The following is a 7,947-nucleotide window of genomic DNA, read 5'->3' on the forward strand; positions in this document are numbered from 1 at the left end:
TTTGAGCGCATTGTTTGGAAGTATGGATGTTATTGAAGCTGAATAAGGGTATGGAACATTTTTGAAATAGAAATGTAACTTTATGGAAAAATTTCTTTAAGATGCAATGATATCTTAAGTCTGCCCTTTTGCCTTATGGATGCAATGATATCTTAAGTCTGGGAAAAAGAAAGTATTCCCGGAATTCAGCATATGGACTGTCTCAAGTTTTCTGCTATGCTTTAAGAATTGGGTGTACAGATTAAAAGTTTTTATTCTATGGATGTACTAATATCAAACATGATGGCTAAATAAGTAGGAGGCTGGTAACATATAGTGTGAAATTAATTTGATGATTCATTTATCTGTTTCATAGTGTGATTCAATCGGAGTGCATGTTAAGTTTAATGAACTGTTTTCTGCTTCAAATCTCATCCAAGTTGGAATGAAATCCCATCTTTCTTTTTCTATAATTCTATTTTTCATTTTATTTGTTGATTAGGTGTACTGAGTTTATGGTATCAACGAACAAATTCTCAGAGTCCATTGTTAGGAAAAATTGTAAAATTGGTCCTGGGATTTGAGGTTGTACAAATAGGTGACAAATAACTTCTTGTGGTGTGCCTATGTAACAAATAACTTCCTTGGTACAAATTTGGACATTTTTTTCTGCTGGGGCCATGATGAAATTACACATTTACCCTAAAAAAAGTATTAGAAAAAGAAAAAGAAAAAGAAAAAGAAAAATGGGTGTTAACTATGGTGATGGTTTGGCCACCCCTAGACCAGCTAGAGGAGGTGGCCAAACCACCCCATAAGTGCCCATTTTTCTATTCTTTTATGTTTTTCCCCCCTTCTTTTATTTTAGTCTTTTATAATTTGTTTGAGAGTAAATGTATAATTTCATAATGACACAGACTGAAAAATGACCGGAATTTGTATTGGAATTTGTACTAAGGGAGTTATTTATTACACAGGCATATCACATGGAGTTATTTGTCAGTTTTGTAACCTTAAAGAGTTATTTGTCATAATCTCAAACCCCGTAGACTAATTTTGCAATTTTTCCTTTTTACTTATTCAGTTTTTTGTTCCACTTTCTGTGCTTTGCATTTCACAATGTTTATTTAACCAGTGTGTAAATCTTCTGGTTACATTTGCGTAAAACCATAATTAGCACTACCAGCATACATCTATCATGTAGGTCAAGATCATTGGGGTGGAGCCATATGACGCAAACTCAATGGCACTATCTTTATATCATCGGCAGAGAATTATGCTAGATAAAATAGGAAAATTTGCAGATGGAGTAGCTGTGGATGTGGTTGGAAATGAAACTCTTCGGTTATGCAGAGAGCTCATTGATGGAGTAGTTCTTGTCAGCCAAGATGCTATCTGTGCATCAATAAAGGTGAGTCTCTCTTCATACTTTTAGCTCGGAACCTTGCATCACAGAGGCCTTTGATTTTACCGTACATGGAATAGTCTTGGCTGTTTCCATTTAATGTTAGTGAAATTCCTATATGTATATATAGGGAACAACATTTACTCCCATCTAATTACGAGATGATGATCCACTACAATTAAGTTGTCCCAAATGCATAGAAATTTGGGCAGTCCAAGTGAGCAGGCTGTGGGGCCCAACTGCCCTGGGTAGCCTAGGGTGTTGAGTCAACTTGCTCAAGGTAGATGGGTCCAATAGTCCCTCCCTAGGGTGGTAGTTAGAGGGAGTAAATGTAGTTTTCCACACATGCACGCGCGCGCACACACACACACACATATATATATATATATATATATATAACGCAGGCCACCATGCTTGATACCTAAACCAAATTCAAGGTTTTAAAAAGTAAGTTGAACATCCAATACTTGCCTAGTACATGATGAGGCCCAAACAATTGTTGAGCGCAGCTCATAAGAATTGCTGTGTGCTTTGTGGCTTGCTTTTGGAACAATATTTTACTGTTCGATGGTTAATACTACTGGACAAGATGACTCATACAACAACCAGGAGTAAGAATCAAGAAGAAAAGGTTACTTGCTGAGTCTCTACTTATATAGTTTATCAGTGTCCTTTTCCAATTCTATCTGATATTTGGATCCTCTGACTCTCAAATTTCTGTTTCACTAATAATGGAGTAAACAATTGATTCCCACTGTATGAATCAATTAGTATTCTCATTATTTCTCTTAAAGCCAATGAAACAAAGAAAATTTTCTCTTCAGTTGGATAAAAAATATAAAAAAATGAAAATTAAATGTGCACACTAAAGTGTTAAGACTACATCTGATTCTTAGGGCCACAAAAGAGTCCTTGTCAGAAGCCATCTTAAATGGGCATTTTATTAAGAAAATTGCAGACCCTTATAGTTTAGTTAGATTATGGCACTAGAAAGATCATAACCTGAATATTTTGATTTGTATGCTTGCAGTATATCATGCTTCAATTTGTAATTTGACCTGCTTAATCATATAATATGGAGTCATTTCTGGCTTTCGATATCCAGAAAAAGAAAAGAGTGGGTAATTAAGCACGCTAATTCTTTCTATGGAACTTTGGCAAGACACTATAGTAATTTGAGTGCTAAAATTGTAATTGGACTTTTTGCTGCAGGACATGTTTGAGGAAAAGCGAGCCGTACTTGAACCGGCGGGGGCCCTTGCCATTGCTGGAGCAGAAGCATATTGCAAATATTATGGACTGAAAGGTGAAAATGTTGTAGCAATAACCAGTGGAGCGAACATGAACTTTGATGGACTAAGGTTGGTATCCCAACTTGCTGATGTTGGTAGGCGGCATGAGTCTGTCCTTGCAACATTTGTTCCAGAGAAGTGCAAAAAGTTCAAAGAGTTTTGTCCATTGGTATGCCCACAGAGTACTTTTTCTACGTGCAGTAAGCCAATTCTATTCTTAGTGTTTCTTCCACTGGATTTTCTGAAACTAAGATCATCATTTTGTTTTTTATGACAATCATCCTCAAAACAAATATTATTGTTGGTTTTATTACGTACCTACGTTGTGTTGGCATGGCACATTCTGTGGACAAAAACACTAATTTAAGTTTAAAAGAGTTATGTCACTTGTTAATAAAGAGTTAATGCATCACTCCAATGACATTGTCTCAAACTTGAATATCTCAACCATTTTTGGGTGGTAAGTGACTTAGATGCCTAGTACCTTCGCCTAAGGTGGCTAGTATGGACTACACATAATCTAGGATGATAGAAGTTATGGGGCTATATGAATAATGAAGTTTTTAGCTTAAAAGATTTAGTTTTCACACTCTATTCATGCGTGTTCGACCGGTACTACTTGGGTTTCCAATGTTGAACTCTTTCTTCGAAGCAAGTTCGATAATCATTTGAACGGTAAACTAAAAATTGCAAAATCGAGAGCATCATTTGAAGCCTGTTTGATACATGATCAGATGGTAAGTTGAAAATGTTTAGACCATAGAGTTTTGCTTGAACCTTGTTTGAAGATAATTCAAACATCAAATTTAAAAATCGTGTACTTTAATCTAACACATTCGAATGCTGCATAAATTAAGATCTTTGCTTTAATACCATAATAAATTGTTTGTTGTTCAAAAAGTTTAAGCTCATAAAAAAATATAAGTTTAATTATTTAATTGATATTCTAACAATGATCATATTTCTTTTCGCTTTTACTTTTAGCTTACTTGTGAACAAGTTATAGGAGAAGAATAAAATTATTTAGAGTTCTAGAAGATTGACCTCTTATAAGCTTCCATTATTTAATCTTATATGACTTCAATTGTGAAATATTATTGAATGGGAGGTGAATTACAGATATTGTTTGAACTCAAAATCTCTACTTTGACACCATGATAAATGATAGTGAATTTAATAATTTAATTAATATTCTAACAATTTTTATGTTTCTTTTCACTTCACTTTTAGCTTAGTTGCTAACAAGTTATAAGAGAAGAATTGAATTATTAAGACCTCGATCATGGGACTGCACTGCAATATTGACCTCTCATAAGATTCCATAGCTTTAATTTCATGACTTTCCTTTGTAATGCAATAATGCAAGTGTTAGAAATATACCGAAACAGAAAATTTTATGAAATAATGCATATTCAAAGATTGAGCAGTTAATAGAGAATATTTCTTCCTTTTTTCTTTTCCCTTCCCCTTCTTCCTTCAGTTATCTTCAGTTTGTCATTAAATAGGTACTGGTTATGATTCCACTCTTTTGGGATATTTTTCAGTCGGGTGATCGATCAAGCATTGAGAATGAGATTCTCTGTTGGTTTGTCATCCCCAAGAGGCCAGGTGCTCTGATGAAATTACTAGATGCGTTAAGTGCCCGTTGGAATATTAGCATGCTCAATTACGGAGGACAGGTTGTGCTCAATTCTCTACTAGCACTGTGAATTCCCAATTATGCAAAAGCCAAATTTATTTTGATAATTTTCTTGAAAATGATCTTTTGATTTTCTGGCCTTTAACTATCATTGTTTTTTGCTATAATTTATATGGAAGAATAGCCTAAAGAAATTATATTTTTTTAGTTTGAGCTTATTGCTAAGGGTTACATTGTGTTTTGCCTCTTTACCAGGGTGAGAGTGGTGGAAATGTATTAATGGGTCTCCAAGTTGTAAGCTCCGAGATGGATGAATTCAAGGCTTTGGCCAATAGTCTAGGATATGCTTATGCATTTGAATCAGGGATGAAGCTTTGCCACTGTTGATGCACTAGTAGATGTCACACCTCCATTTCATAGTCAGGATTTAAAGTTGGTGCATCTAACGGTGTACATGATGTTAATGTTGACTCGTTTTTTATAAAGTTTAAAATAATATAGTATCATGTATACCGTTAGATGCACTAATTTTAGATCCTGACCATGATTTATATACTATCCATTTCAAATGAAATGGAGAGGATCATTGTCCTGCTTTAAAAGGGCGCCACTATATGTCTCGCTAATAAATCTGAGCTGCTGTATAAAGAGAAGGCACCAACGAATGAAATCAGTAGAATAAAATTGTGACAAGAATCAAAAGATGAAGATGGAGCTTCAGATGAGATGAAGCTTGAGATGAGATGAAGCCCGAGTTGGTGCTTAGCATGTAATATTTGTGCGCTTTACATAAAATACATGTAATATTTGTGTATACTTCTACTTTTTCATTTCGTTGGATCTCCAAGAGTTGGTAACTTATTTTTGTCTTTGGAGAAACTCAGATGTGATTGTTGTTCCTGTTTTGGTGTTCAGCAAGCTTTTCCTATTGGGTAACTCCATCAGGACACCACTAGGGGTATTCGCATCCGCATTTGCATCATACGATTATTATTTTTATCAACAAGGTTATTATGGTTATTATCCTTTATCAATTATCGCAAATGAGGTAATAGGCATTACCAAACTCGGCATTGATTATGCCAAGTGCAATCACTTATACATAAAAAGATAAATTTACGGCTTCTCTCTAGTGAGAGAAGCTCTTCCTTCTCTCTATGTAGAGAAAACGTGAATCCTTTGTGAGGCTTTTTACCACTGGTTGTGTTTGTTTGGGAAGGAGGAATGGTTCTTTCTCGTTCGCTCCTCCTCTCTCATTTTTTCTCCCTAGTCGGTGTTCTCGTGACTTTCCTATTTCATTTTTGCCCTTTAACAGTGTTTTTTCACCACTTTCCGCCGTCCACTACTTTGCTGCCCAAGGCCACTTGCCTCCTTAGTCTAGCTCCCTGCTACTTGACACTCACCGTCCTCCACCCTGCAACCTGGATCTACCATGGTTCATAAATGAGTTTTCTTTAAAACCCGATATACTTTCCTCCAATTGACCTAGGTCTTCACACACCAGGCCACCGTCCTCATCGCCTCCCAGCTCCCCACAACTACCTTCTGCTTCGCCTCCAGTCGTTCATGCTTCAGCACATGTTCCCCATGCCTCAATCAGCAAGCTTCTCTTGCCGCTCTTCCACCTTCTCCACCGCCAACATTATTGTTTGTACAATTTTTATTTATTTATTTTATTGTTTTTCCACTTGTTTTGTTTTTCCCTTTTTTTTCTTCGTCTTTATTTTCCATGTGTTTCTTGTTGTTTTGTTTGGGTTTTGTCGATTTTAGTCTCTCTTTGTTCTTAAGGTTCTTTGTTGTGGAGACTAGTGCTACCGGAGATAGTATTCCATTCTCTTCGGTTCCAGATTCGGTTCTGGAGAGTGTCTTTCTTAGTTGACATCCTTCCTATGGTTAAAGGAGTTCCGCGGCGGCGGTGTAGATGGATTTGGACATCTTAAGGTTCTTTTACTTGTAACTAGGGTTAGTGAACCTCTTGAGGTTCGTGACTCTTCCTATATTCTTTTTTCTTTAGTAACAGTTTTGTGTAGTCCCTTGAAGATGACCGGGTCATTTGTTTGGCCCATTTCCTACTTTGATCTGTTTTCTTGCAATGTTGATTTTCGTTTTTGGATTTGTTGTAAGGAAGCCTACCCATTTTCAATATTTCGATCAATTGTAACCCTTTCTCTACTTGATTAGAAAGAAAAAAGAATAAGAGATTTTATTGCATTTTTTCAATGTGGGACAATAACCGTCCAACACTTCTTGACCACATGCAGAATTTTTTTATTTTTTTTATTATTTTATTTTTTACATGTATTCAAAAACTAATTAGTAACATAAATGCTGTCAATTATTCTGCCGCAAGCACTCACCAAGTGTAGCTTGAATTAATTTGGAATTCGTTTTGATGTAAATTTTTTTTTTTTATTGGAATATATATATATTATTCAATCATATTAAAATTTAAATTACAATAATGTCCCAACCAAGTCCTGGCATTGACATGTTCGAGTACTGTGAGTCCCGACCGGGTTCAACGAGGTTTCAATCGGGTCCCAATGGTGTCCCGACCAGGTCCTGACGAAGTTCCAATGGTGGCTTGGCCGGATCCTAGAGAATCCCAATCGTGTTCCCACTGGGGTCCCAATCGGGTTCCTGCAATGTCCCAACCTAGTCTTGGCAAAGTCCGAGCGGCGGCTCAGCTAAATCCTAAAAAGTTCCTGGCAGTGTCCTGACGGTGTCCCAGAGAGGGACTGATCGGGTCTTGGCTATGTCCTAGTTGGGTCTCAGCAGGTCCCAACCAAGTTCCGAGGAGTCCTGATGACGTCCTAGTGGGGTCCTTGCAACATTCTGGGTAGGTCTGTTGAATTAAGAATAAAATGCTCAAACTCGAAAAATAATTTATGATTTAAAAAAAAAATGAAAATCATTTTACAGAAATTAAAGAGTCATTTAATATTTTTTGTTGACTATTATTTATGGTCGCAGCTAACACCTAAAAATACATAAAATATTTTTCAACCAAACATACTAAGTGCATGTTTGAGATTGCGATTTACAGCACCAAAAGGGCTTTTAGGTTCCAAAAAGCACTTTCAAGGAAAAAATTGGTCGTTTGGGTTTCTTTTAATAAAGAGCTTTTTGTCCTCCCAAACGTTAAACCGAGCGTTTAGCCACAAGCTCCAATTTGGGGCTTTTGACCAAACGCACTTTAAATGGAAAAGGTGCGCCGCAGTTTTTGTTTAATGAAAATAACATAGTGCCAAAAATATCCAAAATATTTCACATATTTACAACATTACCAATATATATACAAATTTTTTCATGCCTTGTGCCTCCTCAGTGAATTTGAGAGCTGCAAACCCTTTTGTGAATTTGAGAGCTACTGAGTTCCGTCGCCCGTCTTTGAGAGCTACATATTGTGGTATGTCTGATTTTTCTTTTGATTTCTATATACTCCTGTTCTTTCGAGGGTCAAAGAGAGAAAGAGAGACGAAACTTTGACGTTCTTGGCTACAAAAAACATAACCAAGAGAAAGGTGTTTATATAGAAAGAGAAAAATCATGGTGAGTAGTATAGTTTTTTGAGCAAAGTGACAAAGAGACCAGATTTCTGTATTTTGGCTTGTTTTTTGAGTGTATGGTTT

General features: G+C 36.2%; 1 pseudogene; it reads left to right on the plus strand.

Moving 5' to 3' along the window:
* Positions 1–5,216, plus strand: part of LOC132163580 (threonine dehydratase 1 biosynthetic, chloroplastic-like) — a 10,087-nt pseudogene extending 4,871 nt beyond the window's left edge.
* The last annotated feature ends 2,731 nt before the right edge of the window (positions 5,217–7,947 follow it).

This window comes from Corylus avellana, chromosome ca10, assembly GCF_901000735.1.
Source record: "Corylus avellana chromosome ca10, CavTom2PMs-1.0".
Taxonomy (NCBI): Eukaryota; Viridiplantae; Streptophyta; class Magnoliopsida; order Fagales; family Betulaceae; genus Corylus; species Corylus avellana.